This window comes from Tachyglossus aculeatus, chromosome 2 (assembly GCF_015852505.1).
Source record: "Tachyglossus aculeatus isolate mTacAcu1 chromosome 2, mTacAcu1.pri, whole genome shotgun sequence".
Lineage (NCBI taxonomy): Eukaryota > Metazoa > Chordata > Mammalia > Monotremata > Tachyglossidae > Tachyglossus > Tachyglossus aculeatus.
This window is the reverse complement of record NC_052067.1, coordinates 66,942,136-66,961,669: the sequence shown is the minus strand read 5'-3', so window position 1 is coordinate 66,961,669 and position 19,534 is coordinate 66,942,136. Positions and strand designations below refer to the sequence as shown.

Below are 19,534 nucleotides of genomic sequence, written 5' to 3'. Positions count from 1 at the left end.
TGCACTCCCCTTCTGTATCTCACGGGCCCCCTTAATAATAATAATAATAATGATAATATATGTTAAGCGCTTACTATGTGCAAAGCACTGTTCTAAGCGCTGAGGGATACAAGGTGATCAGGTTGTCTCATGTGGGGCTCACAATCTTAATCCCCATTTTCCTCCCTTCAAGGCCCTACTGAGAGCTCACCTCCTCCAGGAGGCCTTCCCAGACTCCTCCTCCCCCTCCCCATCCCCGCCGCCTTACCTCCTTCCCCTCCCCACAGCACCTGTATATATGTTTGTACGTATTTATTACTCTATTTTATTTGTACATGTTTATTCTATTTATTTTATTTTTTTAATATGTTTTGTTTTGTTCTCTGTCTCCCCCCCCTAGACTGTGAGCCCACTGTTGGGTAGGGACCGTCTCTCTGTGTTGCCAACTTGTACTTCCCAAGCGCTTGGTACAGTGCTCTGCACACAGTAAGTGCTCAATAAATACGATTGAATGAATGAACGATTGAAGTGATTTACTCAAAGTCACACAGCCGATAAGTGGAGGAGTCAGGATTAGAACCCACGACCTCTGACTCCCAAGCCTGTACTCTTTCCACTGAGCCACGCTGCTTCCCTTGAATCCTCCCAGCTTGCATAGGCCTCTCCAGTGTGGTCCCCAAACCTGTAACCATGGACAGGGGAAGAGGAGCAAGTCTAGGATCTAAAGGGGTTTCCCTCCATGTGAGAACCCCTAAGAAGTTTCCTCCAGAGAGGGGAACTGAATCCCTTGGGAAAATTTGTGGGGAGGGGGTCTCTTTGAACTTCCAAACACCCATCCCTACCTGGCTATGGAGCAACTTTTACTTTGTCTCCTTCCCCTGCCCCAACCCCAGTTCACTAGAATTGCTGAAACCAAGCCTCAGTAAAATCGAGAAAGGCTATAGTCACTTTGTAAAGCCGTCTAGAAAGTGTTCAATTTTAGGGAAGTCACCAAACAGGAGGAACTATGTCCATAAATTCAGATTAGCTTCATGCCACTCCTCTTTCCGCTGAGGTGAAAATCAAGATGAAGAGGAGAATCTGGGAATCGGGCAGAGGCAAGCCCAGAGAACATGTGATTTAGATGACTATATTGTAAGGATGACTTTAAATATGGACCAAAATCTGTTTAAAGCCAACTCTCATTTGTCTGTGCTATCAGAGAAAAGAGAGGATGGGTAGCTGAAACTGACAAGATAATTTCAAAATTTCATTTCAGTCATTAGTTTTCATCTCCTCCCCCAATTGTTACCAACTCCAGTTGGTAACAATTAGCAGTATTTCCTGATTTGAGTTTCATAACCTATTGCTTCCTTTGATGGATAACTAGCACTAGAAACCAGGGCTGTGGAATATTTACCATCACCCTAAGAAAAGGGAGAGCCTTGGGTCTAGTTTCAGGTTTGTCACTCAAATTTCACCCTGTTTCCCTTTAAAGAGAGAAATGCCTCATATTCTGCTCCACAAGAAAGGGGTTGAATTTAATTTTCAAACCGAAAAGCTTTAGAGCTGCACTTGTATAAAAAAGTCATCTAGATGGGCAAGCAGCCATTTCACTAATATTTATGTAGTGGTTGCAAAATAGCCACACTCAGTTTCTTTTTCCTTGTTCAAACTTTGTAAAAGAAAAAATTTGCTTCCAGGCAAAGGCCTTGTTTATTTGCTGTATTTTTTCCCCCTCAAAGGACATTTTTAAGGAAAGGTTACAAGCCTTCAGAAAAGCAGTGTGGATTAAAGTAAAAGGGCTAGCACCTGTCTTGAGCTGTCCTGGTAAACTATCCTTCATTTAACATTTTGCACATACTGTAATAGATGCATCATGATACTGCCTCTCAAAAGTCCTTCTGGTTTGTAAATACAATTCAAATTTTCAAAGTTACAAATAGATCTATTTTTAGTTGACTGTAACAGATGCAAATTTCTTTTCATTTAACTTGCTTTGTGCTGCAAGTGTGTGCTTGATGTGGACATGGGCTTTATGGACGTTTTGGAAGCTGCAAACTGGTCTTTCTGGATTTAATTGGTAGTTTCTTAAGATTAAAACTGATCTATCCTCATGAAACATTGCAGTCAAATAATTAGTTGGGGCTGGACTGTTGTAACAAAGTGAAAGGTAGTTTTCAGACCAAATAATTAATTAGTGACTAATGAAAATGGCCCAAACTGATGCTTTGTGATTTGTGTATTGCTAGGGTAAATTTTTCCTATCAGCTATCAATTGAAAAGCAGCCTAGCATAGTGGATTGAGCATGAACCTGGGAGTCAGAGGACCTGGCTGTGGCACAGAGAAGCAGCGTGGCCGGGCTTTGGAGTCAGAGGTCGTGGGTTCGAATTCCGGCTCTGCCAATTGTCAGCTGTGTGACTTTGGGCAAGTCACTTAACTTCTCTGGGCCTCAGTTCCCTCATCTGTAAAATGGGGATTAAGATTGTGAGCCCCACGTGGGACAACCTGATCACCTTGTAACCTCCCCAGCGCTTAGAACAGTGCATTGCACATAGTAAGCGCTTAATAAATGCCATTATTTTTATTATTTGTTAAGTGCTTACTAAGTGACAGGCACTGTTTTAAGAACTTGGATGGATATAAGCAAGTTGGGTTGGGCACAGTTCCTGCCCCACATGGGGCTGACTATCTTAATCACCATTTTATACATGAGGTAACTGAGACTCGGAGAAGTTTAAGTGACTTCCCCAAGGTCACAGAGCAGATAAGTGGCAGAACTGGGATTAGAACTCCTTTTTACTTCCAGGCCCAGGCTCTATCTATTGAGAAGCAGCATGGCTCAGTGGAAAGAGCGCGGGTTTTAGAGTCAGAGGTCATGGGCTCAAATCCCCACTCTGCCAATTTGCAGCCATGTGACTTTGGGCAAGTCACTTCACTTCTCTGGACCTCAGTTCCCTCATCTGTAAAATGGGGATTAAGACTGTGAGCCCCCCGTGGGACAACCGGATCACTTTGTAACCTCTCCAGCACTTAGAACAGTGCTTTGCACATAGTAAGCACTTAATAAATGCCATTATTATTATTGTTATTATTATCCATTCGGCCCTGCTACTTCTCAAATCCCTGAAGCAGAGAAAAACTGAGCACTCACAGTGTACAGAGCACTGTAGTAAGTGTCTTGGAGAACTCAGTTCCACAGAGTTAGTAGACACGTTCCCTGCCCACAATGAGGCAATCCCCTCCACACTGCCTCCTTGCCCCATTTACTGTTGCGACTCCACCAACACCAACTCTGACAGTGCTCCCTGGGACAGCTACCTCACTGCAATTTTTCTTTTTCTTTTCTTTTTTCTTTGATGGCATTTGTTAAGCACTTACTATGTGCCAGGCACTATACTAAACACTGGGGTAGATACAGGATAATCTGGCTGGATACAGTCCATGTCCCACATAGGGCTCCTAGTCTTAATCCCCATTTTGCAGATGAGGTAAGTGAGGCACGGAGAAGTGAAGTGACTTGCTCAAGGTCACACAGCAGACGAGTGGTGGAGCAAGGATAAGAACCCAGGCCCCCCCAAATCCCAGTCTTGTACTCTTTCCACTAGGCCACTCTGCTTCAAGGATGAAGCTGTCTGGAACCATTTTGGAGGAGGACACAACTAACTCCTCCCCCAAGGTATTTTCTGGAGGGAATACTGTTGGGCTGTTGGGAAGGGCTTTGAGATCTCTGTGGTCCAGATTCTGAGGTGGAAGCAGGAGTGGGACCAGTGGCTGTTTATTATTATATTGTACTTTCCCAAGTGCTTAGTACAGAGCTCTGCACACAGTAAGTACTCAGTAAGTACGATTGACTGATTCACCGACTGGTCTGCACTGGGGAACCTGTTTGGGCAATAAGATAATTTATACGGGCAAATAATAAACTTACTATTTCACTGTGAAACACGTGATAGTGATAGAGATCAAAAGAACAAGTGTTTGGGCTAAATAGCATTCAGATTCTTCTTTGTATAGAACTGTCAAAGATGTAAACTTTCAGGCTATGTTTACTTGACAATGTATAAATGTTTTGGTAAAATAGGACACATAATAATAATTTTGGTATTTGTTACACACTTACTATGTGCAAAGACTGTTCTAAGCGCTGGGGAGGATACAAGGTGATCGGGTTGTCCCATGTGGGACTCACAATCTTAATCCCCATTTTACAGATGAGGTAACTGAGGCACAGAGAAGTTAAGTGACTTGCCCAAAGTCACACAGCTGACAAGCGGAGGAGCCAGGATTTGAATCCATGACCACTGACTCCCACACCCGTGCTCTTTCCACTGAGGCACACTGTTTCAATATGCAATTGTAGCAGAGTTTGATCATAAGGACTAGCTCCTTTCTTTATCTCATCTTGTTTGAAAAAAATCATTTCTGTTGAGTTGAGAATTCCTGAAGCCAAAGGTTGGGGGGACTAATATGGCCAAGAAGATAGGTGGTATTCTTTAACACTTTCTCCTTTCTTTCCTTGCTGCTTCCCTTCTTCCCCATTCCCATTTTCTCCTTTCCTCCCCCCCATCCTCTCCACTCTGCCTCACCAGCTCTGGGAGGACAAGCAACACAGAGGAAGAAAAGAACACTTTGGGCAAAATAAAAAAAAATATTTGCTTCCTTTGGGTTCTTTTTTCCTGAAAATCGTGCTTTCGTTTTAAGGTCTAAATGCTTATTTGTCTGGGGAACCTGTAGGACTGATCCAGTGAAACCGAAGAATCTCTTGCACTTGTTTCTGGCTTGTGCCGCAATGGAGAGTATTGGTTTGGTATCCCAGGTCTGTTGCTATTTAATTTCCCTGTTACCACCCCTCCTCCCCACGAAAGGGTGTCCTTTGTGGTCTCAAGTGGCATGTGAAAATTCCACAGGCCACTAATGGCTCCACTTCTTTAGTCCAAGTAAACATTCCTGCTGTAGATTGCACTATTTTATTTACATGTTATGTGCTTCCTTTGAATTATGGGTTTTTGAAAAATGCAAATTTGACCAAACTAGCAAATATAAAAATGCCTGTTTGGATCTACTGGGAAGAAAATATGGCAGCCATACCCCATGTGCCCACCTTTTCATACCACTCTCTTTATTTTGTCTTTGTTGTTTTTTTCCATTCTTCTTGAAATCTGTTTACTGTTCTTCCTCCAGGTGTTGACTCTAAAATGTTGCTTTAATCATGTTTCCATGTCAATTACACTCAGGGAGTTATCTTCTGGCATTGTTTATCACAATAGTGTGATGATTTCTTTAACTCTGAGATAGTCTTAACTGCCCTATTTTGAAGTCCTAGAATTGGGAATAAAAAAAATTCAAGTATAAAATCTCTCAAAATGTCAGAAACCATATAAAAGATCAACAGCACCATTATCAAGTATTTAACAGTTTCAAGATAGATTTTGTTGTTCATTTTCTCACACGCTAATTTATACTATAGCAAATCTTGGGTAGAATTACCCTCTGCATTTTATTTCAGAATTAACCCTATTGTTTCTCAATAAAAGTTAAATGTTAAGACTAAATGGGTATTTGTTTCTGAAACTGGTGTAAGAGGTATATTATCACTTTCTGGGAAAAGACACACAAATTTTCAGTAAATTTCTCTGCCTTCCACACAGATCAAGTGCGCAGTCCGAATTTCTTCAAATTACCTTGGCAACGGAAATTAGCCTAGTTTGTAAAACTTCACCTGTGTGTTCACTGCTTTTTTTCCCTCCCTCGACAAAATGGTAGCCTGGGAGAAATGAGCAGTCTGGAATCCTAGTATTCAGCTGGGCACAAAAGTCCTTCTAAGTACTGATAACAATAATAATGATAATTGTGGTATTTGTCAAACCCTTACTATGTGCCAAGTACTGTACTAAGCATTGGGGTGGATACAGGCAAATCGGGTTGGACACAAGTGGGGCTCACAGTCTTCATCCCCATTTTACAGATGAGGTAACTGAGGCACAGAGAAGTGAAGTGGCATGCCTAAGGTCACACAGCAGACAAGTGGCAGAGCCGGGATTAGAATCCATGACCTACTCTCAGGCCTGTACTTTATCCACTACACTATGCTGCTTCGTCTGAAGTGGGTGGTGTGGTTGTACTCCTTTGGGATTCACCTCATAAAAAATAGGGTCATTTTTAGTGAAGATTTTCTGAAAGAAGAGCTGAGACTACTGGGTGTCCTTGTTCTGCCTTTGGATCCCATCAGTCAGATCCCTTGGATGCTGACTTGTTTACTTTCTCCACATGTGTGTCCTTTTTGGGATATCCTCTGTACCCCTTGTCAATCAGTCATAAATGAAGCTTCCTGGTTTCCAGTTATTCGATCTAGCTCCAGAAATCTACTGTGGCCAGAAATCTGATTTAACAGATTTTTAAAAAGTTATCCAGAGGGGATAATTTATGCAACAGCACTCGTTTTCATTTTCGGGGATCTTCTGGGCGCGTTGTCTATGAGAGTCGCTTTCCTGAATGATGAAACTCCAGCCTTGGAATTGGGCAGTTTTTTAAAATGATATTTTTTAGTGTTTACAGTGTGTCAAACACTATAATAATAATAACTGTGATATGTGTTAAGTGCTTACCATAAAGCACTGGGGTGGATACAAGCTAATCAGGTGAGATGCAGCCCTTGTCCCATTTGAGGCTCAGAGTCTTAATCCCCACTTTACAGATGAGGTAACTGAGGCACAGAGCAGTTAGGTGACTTTCCCAAGGTCACTCGGCAGCTATGTGGTAGAGCATCATCATCATCATCATCATCAATCGTATTTATTGAGCGCTTACTGTGTGCAGAGCACTGTACTAAGCGCTTGGGAAGTATAAGTTGGCAATATATAGAGACAGTCCCTACTCAACAGTGGGCTCACAGTCTAAAAGGGGGAGACAGAGAACAAAACCAAACATACTAACAAAATAAAATAAATAGAATAGATATGTACAAGTAAAATAAATAAATAAATAAATAGAGTAGGGATTAGAACTCAGGTCCTTCCAACTCCCAGGCCTGTGCTCTACCCATTAGACAATTCTGTTCTAAACTCTGGGGTAGACGCAAGTTAATCAGGTCAGACACAGTCCCTGTCCCTCATGGGGTTCACAGTCTAAATAGGAGGGAGAACAGATATTGAATTCCCATTTTACAGGTATGGAAACTGAGGCATAGAAAAGTTAAGTGACTCATCTGAGGTTATGCAATAGGCAAGTGGCAGAGCTCAGATTAGAACCCAGGTCCTCTGATTCCCCAGTCTGGGCTATTTCCACTAGACCAACCTGTTTCCCCATTGAACATACTACTTGCCTTGAATGGAACTGGCTGAATGGCTTGTTAATCTGCCAGGCTTCAATAATAATAATAATAATAATAATAATAATAATAATAATAATAATGGCATTTATTAAGTGCTTACTATGTGCAAAGCACTGTTCTAAGCTCTAGGGAAGTTACAAGGTGATCAGGTTGTCCCACGGGGGGCTCACAGTCTTCATCCCCATTTTACAGATGAGGTAACTGAGGCCCAGATAAGTGAAGTCAGCCCACTTCACTATACCGTGAGCCCACTGTTGGGTAGGGACTGTCTCTATATGTTGCCAACTTGTACTTCCCAAGCACTTAGTACAGTGCTCTGCACACAGTAAGTGCTCAATAAATATGATTGATTGATTGATTGATTGAAGTGACTTGCCCAAAGTCACACAGCTGACAATTGTCGGATCTGGGATTTGAACCCATGACCTCTGACTCCAAAGCCCGTGCTCTTTCCACTGAGCCATGCTACTTCTCGTGGCACGGCTTTAAACCATGCCTCTATTTTTAATCCTGCAAATAGATGGCCAATGAAGCCCTTGTAACACATAGTCCTGTCACTGTTTTCTAACACTGAAAAAGTTTGAGGACAAAACTGTTCTTCTGCCCCCGGACTTGTCAGGGTTTGAAATAGATTTGTCCATCCTTCTTGCAGCTTCCCTTTTAGATTTAAACAATACAGTAGAGATAATAACATCTTGGAGAACTAGATGTGCTAATAATAGGCTGACCGTATTGTTTTTGTTGAAAACCAGGACACTATCCCAAAGTTTTCACGTCTTCCCCTTTCCTCTCAGTAGTAGTGATAGCTGGGGAGGGAGAGCTCAGTAAAAATTCCCCAGCATTCTGGTATATCTGTACTACGAATCCCAGAATTCTGTGGGACCTAAACTGTGCTCATTCATTATTTAATATTTAATATTTCTAGATTTAATATTTCTAGACTGTGAGCCCACTGTTGGGTAGGGACTGTCTCTATATGTTGCCAACTTGTACTTCCCAAGTGCTTAGTAAAGTGCTCTGCACAGAGTAAGCACTCAATAAATACGATTGATTTAAAGTGAACAGAGCATCTGAGATATCAGACAAAGTGAACAGAGCACCTGAGATATCAGAGTGCAAGGTAAGCTCAGAAGTTTAACCACAACAGTTCCACTCTGGGGACATTTAGGTACTATATTCTTTTACATTGCAGGATTTTAAACTTTTATCCAGCCTAGCTAGCTAGTAAGCATTTCCAGTAGAAGAGTATTTTTTGCTTTGAAAATCACTGGATTTTTTTTATGAGAAAATTTACTGAGAATTCTCAGAAGGGCTATCCATTTATATAATGCGTGAAATTTCCATTTTAATAATAAATCTGTGGGAATAAAAATCCCACAAGGGTACGTAGAATGGATAACTACTGCACCATTCTTGTCAGACTGACAGCCTGAACACTGACCGTGGATTAGCTTTTCACTGCCATTCAGTTAAATCTTTCTGAATTAATAGAGCTCTTGGCTAAGGAGCTAAAGCCCTTGTACCTTTCGAAAGGGATTTAGCCTTAAATCAGTTTGTTTGCCCTAGTGTTTTATTAGCATATCCTGTTTTAGTTTTCAGAGCTGGCTTCAGACTTCTGGCCTCCTTCTTGTGTTCCATACCACATCATGATGTTGTCCTGAGCACGTAACTGTTCAGTAGACATCAACATGTTGCACTGCTTTGCACACACATTGCTCTGTGTAAGCCAAACAGAATGATATCATATGGAAGCCTAGTCAAATCCCTGACGCTAGAACCTTTCTCCAGGTAAACTCCAGACTTGCCCAAACATTGCCTCTGCTCTTATGACTTCTAATGCTTTTACATTTTCCACTGCTGCCGTAAACGGGCCCTCTCTGATATTCATTCATTCATTCATTCAATCGTATTTATTGAGCGCTTACTGTGTGCAGAGCACTGTACTAAGTGCTTGGGAAGTACAAGTTGGTGACACACAGAGACGGTCCTCATTAATTCAATCGTATTTATTGAGCGCTTACTGTGTGCAGAGCCCTTGGCGACACATAGAGATGGTCCTCATTAATTCAATCATATTTATTGAGCGCTTACTGTGTGCAGAGCACTGGACTAAGCACTCAGGAAGTACAAGCTGGCAACATAGAGCGACAGTCCTCATTAATTCAATCGTATTTATTGAGCGCTTACTGTGTGCAGAGCACTGTACTAAGCACTTGGGAAGTCCAAGTTGGCAACATATAGAGACGGTCGCTACCCGACAGTGGGCTCACAGTCTAGAAACTGAGGAATATTACTGGAAAAAATGGAATAGCCCTGGGAGAAGCGAGGGACAGCTTTTGAAATAATAATAACAATAATGATGGCATTTATTAAGCGCTTACTATGTGCTAAGCACTGTTCTAAGCGCTGGGGAGGTTACAAGGTGATCAGGTTGTCCCACGTGGGGCTCAGTCTTAATCCCCATTTTACAGATGAGGTAACTGAGGCACAGAGAAGTTAAGTGACTTGCCCAAAGTCACCCAGCTGGCAGTTGGGGGAGACAGGATTCGAAAGAAAGGAACCGGACGAGCAGCGGGGGAAGGTGTGCCCTGATTCCGTCTAGACTGTGAGCCCGTTGTGGGCAGGGATTTCTAAACTGTGAGCATATTGTTGGGCAGGGATTCATTCATTCATTCATTCATTCATTGTGCCCACAATGCCACCCCCCTCTGCCTAACGATTGATTCTCTTCCTCCTTACCTCTCAATCAATTAATCAATCATATTTATTGAGTGCTTACTCTGTGCAGAGCTTGGGAGAGTACCGTACAACAGGGTTGATAGGTTCCCTGCCCAGGATGTTCCTTGTTCACTTAGGCTGTGAGCCCCATGCGGGACAGGGACTGTGTCCAAACCAATTAACTTGTACCTACCCTAGTGCTTAGAACAGTGTTTGACACATAGTAGGTGCTTAACAAATAGCATAAGAAGAGAGTTCACAGTCTAAAGGGGAAGGCAGATTTTTAATATAAATAAATAAATTACAGATTTATATATATATATGTAAGTGCTGTGGGGCTGAGGGAGAGGTGAATGAAAGGTGCAAATCCAAGTGCCAGGGCAAAGCAGAAGGGAGTGGGAGAAAAGAAAGTGAAGGCTTAGTCAGGGAAGGCCTCTTGGAGGAGATGGGCCTTTGAGCCCGTTGTTGGATAGGGACCATCTCTATATGTTGCCGATTTGTACTTCCCAAGCACATAGTACAGTGCTCTGCACATAGTAAGTGCTCAGTAAATATGATTGAATGAATGAATGAAAATGGGGAGAGTGATCGTCTGTCACATATGAAGCTACGAAAAATATTCTTGTTCTTCTCTCACTAAAGTTCAGTCCTAACATTTCATTCCTCTTACTCCTACTTTTTGTCCCTCCCTCACTCTCATCTAACTCACTGCTGACCTCATTCATTCATTCATTCATTCATTCATTCATTCAATCGTATTTATTGAGCGCTTACTGTGTGCAGAGCACTGTACGAAGCGTTTGGGAAGTACAAGTTGGCAACATATAGAGACGGTCCCTACCCAACAGTGGGTTCACAGTCTAGAAGGGGGAGACAGACAACAAAACAAAACATATTAACAAAATAAAATAAATAGAATAAATATGTACAAGTAAAATAGAGTAATAAATATGTACAAACATATATACATATATACATATACATAGGTGCTGTGGGGAGGGGAAGGAGGTAAGGCGGGGACACGGGGAGGGGGAGGAGGGGGAGAGGAAGGAGGAGGCTCAGTCTGGGAAGGCCTCCTGGAGGAGGTGAGCTCTCAGTAGGGCTTTGAAGGGAGGAAGAGAGCTAGCTTGGCGGTTGTGCAATCAATCAATCAATCAATCAATCGTGTTTATTGAGCGCTTACTGTGTGCAGAGCACTGTACTAAGTGCTTGGGAAGTACTAGTTGGTAACATATAGAGACAATCCCTACCCAACAGTGGGCTCACAGTCTAAAAGGGAGCAGAGGGAGGCTGGAGCTCCCTCCCGCTACTTCATATCTGACGTCCATCACACTCCCCATCCTCAAAGCTCAACTAACATCTCATTTCGCTCAGACAACATTTCCTCACTAATCCTTTATCTCTGTACCCTATTTTCCCTCCCTACTGCATCACTTATGCACATAGTACTAACTCCTCAGCACTTAGGTGCTCACCCCATCCCCGTCCACAACAATTATGTACATATCCTGAACTTGTGGGCAGGGAATGTGTCTGTTTATTGTTGTATTGTACTCTCCCAAGTGCTTAGTACTGTGCATTGCACACAATAAATGCTCAATAAATATGATTGAATTGAATAGTTGGTTAATTCCCCACCTGTAATTTAGTTTTAGTATACCCCATTAGATTGAAGTGCCTTGAGGAAAGGGATTATGTGTGTTTATTCTATTGTATTCTCCCAAGCTCTTAGTACAGTGCTCTGCACTCAGTAAGTGCTCAATAAATGCCACTGATTGATTGTTCTCTAAGTGGTTGAGTTTGAAGTTGTGAGCCTCAACAAATGGAAGAATATAAAGAAACAAACAGACATAAATGTTAATTTTTTTCCATTTTTAGATGTCTCATTCTAATTATAAAACCTGTGTTGGAACCAGGAACCTTTTGCTCAGAACTCCCAATGTTACTTGAGAGCTAAAAAACTTCACTTTTAGTTCACTCATTTAAGCATCTCTGTATTCAGTAATGAGGCAAAGACACCTAGGGGAGCCTTAGTGAATGCCGAAGCAATCCTCTTCCAAGTTATATGAAGAGAGAATGAAATTAAAAGAGTTACAAAATTCTAAGATTAAAAGGCTCACTGTCACTATTTACGAGCAGGACTACATTACCAAGGGGTTTTCTATTTCGGGCTTGGAGGGTCATGTGACTCTGCCAACCAGTGAATTTCACAATAATTTTCGGCTTCAAACCTAGTGAAAGGAAGGGAACGTTACAAAGAATTTGGGAATCACATGATTTCACTCAGCCAATTGGATTCTGTTTGGAAATCTAACCACATTGGTATGTTTGGGATTTATACAGAAAAATCTAATTATATAAACTATAATACACAAACGTAAAAAGTTAATACATAGTTATTGATCATGAAAGTGCGCTTCCCCTTCAGAAAGAGAATGTATTTACTGAAATGTTTTTCTTTGCTTCTCTTTTAACAACTTGGGCCAGTCTAATTCAGAGTCAACTATCGTTAATCGTGTGTGTCAGCATTTTAGAGCTAAATATAGGGATCTTGGGATAGTAAAATCAGGACTGACCTCATAACTCATTTGGAATATATATAACTAGTAAAGATTTTGGAGGAACAAACTATAAAATGGTGAAGATTTAGCATTGTTTGGATAAACAAGAATGTTATGAAGCATTTTTCTTTACAAAAAGCAGTGTTCTCAACTAATTGAAGGAGGTACTAGTTGCAAAGTAGTCAATAATATTAAGTTTTTTTAAATGAATGCTAAGATTTCTGATTATGGTATTGATGCATAAATTTGTTTTAGTGTTTTTCTGTGGAGCTAGAATGTTTTCCAGAGAAATACTGTGTGATTTTTCCTGACACATCCATAGGATAGTTTTTGAAATATTCATACTAATATTCTCATATTGAGTAGCCAGTCATCTTGTTTTAAACCAGATGGTCTAGTTTTCAGCTGGTTTGTTCCCTGTCCAGTATTGATACGACACATGATGCCTTTTTATCCTGTATTTTTATGTTGAATGCTGAACCTTCCACCACTCTGCTCCTGCTACCAAATTCCGTGGCTAAGAAGGGGCACCTGTGTTTACAGAGGCCTAAAAGAGGGATATCTGGCTCTAGAGCAAGTATGAGGCTGTCACAGGTGTCTTTCCCCCTTCTCCGCCCTACCAGGGATGCACTAAAGTTTCTGCAGATTTCCAAAAAAAAAAAGGTTCCATAAAAGGTTCCATACAAAGTGATTTCTTGGCATAACCTGCCCAAGTCAAAGAAAAGCAATGTGGCCTAATGGACAGAGCGTGGTTCTGGGAGACAGAAGGACCAGGGTTCTAATTCTGGCTCTATCACTTGACTGCCTTGGGCAAGTTATTTAGCTTTTCTGGACCTCAATTATCTCACTTGTAAAACAGGAATTAAGATTTTAAGTCCTATTTGGACTGCGTCCATCCTGTTGGATTTACTCCAGCACTTAGTATAGTGCCTGGCACATAGTAAGTGCTTAACAAATACCATAAAAACAAACAAACAAATCAAAGCCCTAAGTAACATTTATCGTTTCTTTTAAGTTGGGAAAGAGAAGTTTGGTATCTGCAAATGCAGTCAGTAGTCCCTCTGTTTTCAAACGATGCGGCGGAGCGTACTGTTGTATTGTCGTAGGATCCCCAGCAATAGGCAGGACAATCGGGGATGAACAAGGTGGCTCTTCACAAGTAGAGGCTTCAGGAAGAATTGGATACCCAGAGCAAAACCAGTCAATCATCCTGCAAGTGACAATCTTCTGAATGTGATAGTGTGGCAGTGACTGTGAACGTGGCCTAGTGGATAGAGCAGAGACCTGAGTTCTAATCCCATCTCTGCCACTTGGTCCTTCTGTCTCCCAGGCCCCTACTGCAACAGAGTTGACAGGCATAGTCTCTTTCCAAAGCGAGCTTACAGTCTAGAGGGGGAGACAGGCAATAAATAAATAAATAATTTATAATATATAAAATTTAAAAACAGGAACATAAGTGCTCTGGGGTCAATGGTAAGGTGAATATCAAATGCCCTAAGGTCACAAATCCAAGTGTATCAGTGACATAGAAGGGAAAGAGACCCGGGGAAAAAAAGAACTTAATCGGGGAAGGCCTCTTGGAAGAGATGTGACCTTAATAATACTACAAAGGTGGGAAGAGTGGTGGTTTGGTATATATGGAGGGGGAGGTAGGCTCCAGGCCAGGGGGACTATTTCAGTTATTACTATATTACCACTCAACATCAGACTCACTTATGTGTTGCTTTTGCTACCAGCGATGCCATCTCAAGTATGTGGGGTTTAGTTCTGTTAGGAGCTCAGAGGTTCGGATTGGGACCCTTTTAAGCCCGGTTCTTGATGAGATAAATGCAGGTGGAAGGATTTCAAAAATATCCCTGAGTCCAGCATGGGAGAAGATGGATTTAATTCCTTTTTTTTGGACATTAAAGTCCTTCCAAAAAGGGTATTTATGACCTGTTAGATGCTTGTGTTGCTGATTAAAATAAAGTTAGTATTCCAATAGATAAACAGGTGTTTCAGGGAAATACCTTCCAAATTTTTGCTTAAATGCCTGGCCTTGTGTTTGAGGAAAAAATATCCTTTCTTCACTGGCCTGGAAATGAAAAGACCTGGTCCTTCCGTAGACATTGCATCTTAAAAACCAAAAACACTCACAGACTTATTAAATATATAAAACTTATTAAAGCTTCTCATAGAAGTTCACATCAACCCTGGATTTTCCTGTCAGAGAATTCCCACATTGTCCTCCAGAAGGCTCCCTAGGATCCTCTTTGGATTTCTGTTTAGTAGTCAAGTCATAGTGACTTTATCATGGAATTTGTAGCTTATCCATAATACTCTCTCTAACCCTAGCCCTTTCAGAATCAATACTATTAAGAGCCTTTTAAAAGATGTTATTTTCAGAGTACTGATGGTGCATCCATGTGGATTTGTTCCTTTCTTCGCTTTAAGAATCCTACAGCTTAAAAACTTGGACTTTTGGCATTTGCCTTTATTATTATTATTATTATTACATCTGTTAAATGCTTACTATGTACTAGGCACTGTACTAAGTGCTAGGTAGATACAAGCTAATCAGATTGGACACTGTCCCATTTTAATTTCCATTTTATAGTTGAGATAATTTAGGCACAGAGAAGTGAAGCGACTTGTCCAAGGTCACACAGCGGACAAGCAGCAGAGGCAGGATTAGAAACTAGGTCCTTCTGATTCCCAGGCCCCTGCTCTATCCGGTGGTCATGCTGCTCCTATACTCTATTTGCTCCCTTTGTTTTCAGTGTTTGAGTTGGGAGGTGACCCATTAATATCTTTTTATACATTGTGTGGGCCAGTGCCAATTTATCTATGCATCGGCAACAAGTATGGAGTTCCTTGAAACTATCAAACTCCACATCTTTCTTTTCAAAGCTACTCTGCATCTTCCATATTGTATTTCCCTTTTGTATCTTCATGATTCTGAAATCTTCATCTCCAGTCCTGATCTCTTTCCTTCTCGGCAGTCTCTCATTGCCTCATGACTTCAGTACATCTCTGCTTGGATGTCCTGCCAACATGTCAAATTTAAGATGTCCAAAACAGAACTCCTTGACTTCCCACTCAAATCCTCTCCTCCCCATGACTTTCCCATCACTGTAGACAGCACCACCAACCTTCCTGCCTCACAAGGCCAAAACCTTGGTGTTATCCTTGACTCATCTCTCTCATTCAACCCACCTATTCAATCTGTCACTAAATCCTGTCAGTGAACCTTCAAAACATCTTCAAAATCTGCCTTTTCCTCTCCATCGAAACTATTACCATGCTAATCCAAGCATTTATCTAATCCCACCTAGATTACTGTATCAGCCTCCTTGCTCACCTCCCTGCCTCCTTGTCTTTTATTATGCTGTTGAGTCATCTCCGACCCATAGCAATGTTATAGAATCATCTCTCCCAGAATACCCCAACTCCATCTGCAATCATTCTGGTAGTGTAGCCATAGAGTTTTCTTGGTAAAAATACAGAAGTGATTTACCACTGCCACTTTCCACGAAGTAAACTTGAGTGTCCACCCTCGACTCTCTCCTGTGCCGCTGCTGCCCAGCGCAGCTGAGTTTAGACTTGTAGCAGATTGCCTTCCACTCATTAGCCACTGCCCAAGCTAGGAATGGAATGGGCATGCTTGACTCTCCCTCCTGTAGTCGAGACTGGTGGAGTACTGGAAACTCTCCAGGTGTGATCCTGAGAGGGCACCTTGTCTCCTATCTCTCCCCATTCCAGTCTATACTTCACTCTGCTGCCCAGATCATTTTTCTTTTTACAAAACCATTCAGTCCAGGTTTCTCCCCTCCCCAAGAACCTCCCGTGGTTGCCCATCCACCTTCGCATCAAGCAGAAACTCCTTACCATTGGCTTTAAAGCACAATCTGCTTTCCTCCTCCTACCTTACCTCACTGCATTCCTACTACAATTCAACCTGCAAACTTCACTCCTGCAAACTTTGCTCCTCTATTTCCAACCTACTCGCTGTACCACAATCTTGTCTATCTTTCTGCCGACCTCTCGCCTCACTCACATTCTGCCTCTGGCCTGGAACACCCTCCCTCTTCAGATCCAACAGACTATCACTTGTCCCACCTTCCGACCCTTAATAATAATAATAATAATGGCATTTGCTAAGTGCTTACTATGTGCCAAGCACTCTTCTAAGCACTGGGGTAGATACAAGGTAATCGGGTTGTCCCACGTGGGGCTCACAGGCCTCATCCCCATTTTACAGATGAAGTAACTGAGGCACAGAGAAGTTAAGTGACTTGCTCAAAGTCACACAGCTGACAAGTGGCAGAGCAGGGTTTAGAACCCATGACCTCTGACTCCCAAGCCTGTGCTCTTTCCACTAACCCATGCTTCTCATTATTGCTTCTCATTATTGAAGGCATCTCCTTCAAGAGGCTTTCCCTCATTAAGCCCTCATTTCCTCTTCTCCCACTCATTTCTGGACTTCCATTGCATTTGGATTTGTACCCTTTTTTTACCCCTCTCTCAGTCCCACAGCACTTATGTATGTATCTGTAATTCAGTTATTTATATTAATGTCTGTCTCCCCCTCTAAACTGTAAGCTCATTACAGAGAGGGAACACGTCTATCAACTCAGTTATATTGCACTCTCCTAAGCACTTAGTACCATGCTTTGCACACAGTATGTGCTCAGTAAATATGATTGATTGATTTACTGAGTTTCAAATAACTGAGTTCAATTTTCGCAGTTCAGTACTGTGATTATTAAGGAAGGGAATATTCATTAATTTTGGAATATAGAACTCTGGAATAAGTAATTTGGATGAACTCTGAGTTCCCAAAGAAATCTAAAGGCAGTTTAGTGAGATGCTGCAAACTTTGAATAAATTCCCCATATTTGGCAAGATCTATTCCTCAAGACCACTGTGGTTTAACTGGTGGAGAAACTCACTTTTCCCCCATTGTAAATCTTTGAGTCCTGCTACTGTGAGCCCGTTGCGGGCAGGGATTATCTCTATTTTTTGCTGAATTGTACTTTCTAAGTGCTTCGTACATGCTCTGCACACAGTAAGTGCTCAATAAATATGATTGAATGAATGAAAGAATATTGCATTTATCCCTTATTAATCACCCCCCTTTCCAGTTACACCATCCCATCAAACACATCACCACTTATCTGACCACACCTCAGCATATAATAATAATAATGGCATTTGTTAAGCACTTACTATGTGCGAAGCACTGTTCTAAGCGCTGGGGGGATACAAGATAATCAAGATGTCCCACGTGGGGCTCACAGTCTTAATCCCCATGTTACAGATGAAGTAACTGAGGCACAGGGAAGTTGAGTGACATGCCCATAGTCACACAGCTGACAAATGGCAGAGCTGGGATTAGAGCCCATGACCTCTGACTCCCAAGGCTGTGCTCTTTCCACTGAGCCATGCTGCTTCTCCAATATGATCCCTGCCCTCAAGGAGCTTAATGAAGGTCAAAATAGGCATAAATAGTCTGTTAGCTATTCATTTGTATATATTCTCGTAGCAAATATATGTAAATTTGTATATATTCTCATTCTTACCTAAGGTGTATTTGTCAATTTAAATGTATTTTTTCTATTACATTTTAAACTCCCTTAATTCAAGGAGTTTCTCCAAACCCCTTATGGGTGTCCTCCAAGCAGCTAGTATAGTGCTATTCATGCAGTAGGGGGTTAAATAAATATTGCTCCTGATATTCATACGTCACTTTGTGCATAAACTCTTCCATCCGAGCATACAAATTAAAAATGCTACCAATATTTTTCTAAGAACTGAAAAACTCATCATCTTGCTCCTGATGATGATGAAAATTTGCATGGCAGTACTTTTCAGCAAGTCTAATATTCATGTCAAATGATAGACCAAAGGCGATGACCAGGGCTCTAATTACACTTAGTATCCAATGTTGGTAACCCTAACCCAATAATACAAAACTTCCCTTGCTGATTTCAAACTTATTAAGATGATGTAAGCCAATGGAGAGTTTTGAATCCCTTTCAAGCACCTTAACCACTTTTCTTCCTCTCTACCTTGATAGGTACTAGCTGTTCTCAGTGAGAAGATCCATTCTATTAAAGTAATCTCCCCAATCTTCTCTGCTTCCTCCACACCAGAGTCAAGTCTACACAAGTAAGTTATCCAGAAATTTAAACCAAAGAAGTCATTGCTATGAGTCCCCTGTGGGACAGGGACCATGTTAAATTCTCACATGTGTACTCTGCTCCAGCACTAAGTACAGTGCTCTGCACATAGTAAGCACTTAATAAATACCATTACTACTACTACTATTGTAGAACTTGCCAAAATGTTCTCTGACCCTAGTTCTGAAAGTGGTTCCATGGTTGTTTTTATTTACTTCATCTGAAGAACTACACTTATTACTCTATTTATTTATTTATTTATTTTACTTGTACATATCTATCCTATTTATTTTATTTTGTTGGTATGTTTGGTTTTGTTCTCTGTCTCCCCCTTTTAGACTGTGAGCCCACTGTTGGGTAGGGACTGTCTCTATGTGTTGCCAATTTGTACTTCCCAAGCGCTTAGTACAGTGCTCTGCACATAGTAAGCGTTCAATAAATACGATTGATGATGATGATGATGATTCTCGCTCAGTAATTACTGCGTGTCTGCTATACCTGTCTCTTCTAGTCCCACTTTCGTTTCACTTTGATATTATATTTCTATTACTGGCAGAGAGGGAAGCTATTTAAAAACTAACACTTTCTGTTGTAAATAAATCTGTGCTCACTGGAAATTATATAGATTTATGTGCTCTTTAGTACTTTCTGACTCCATACAAATTATATGTCAGATGTCATGCATTTATTTTAATTATTTTATCAGATTGCCTTCAAAGCTTACATTTCTTACAATACTCATTTCTCATTATGGATTATTATTTTCAAGATGTCCAAAAGAGAAAAAATACTTCCTTTAGGC

At 41.3% G+C, this 19,534-nt stretch overlaps 1 non-coding gene across 1 annotated transcript; it reads right to left on the bottom strand.

The window, feature by feature from the left end:
• Nucleotides 1-16,151: 16,151 nt before the first annotated feature.
• LOC119924531 lies at nucleotides 16,152-16,283 on the bottom strand. Its single transcript, XR_005449241.1, has one exon. It is a non-coding gene; the product is annotated as a small nucleolar RNA SNORA7 (small nucleolar RNA).
• Between the last annotated feature and the right edge of the window lie 3,251 nt (nucleotides 16,284-19,534).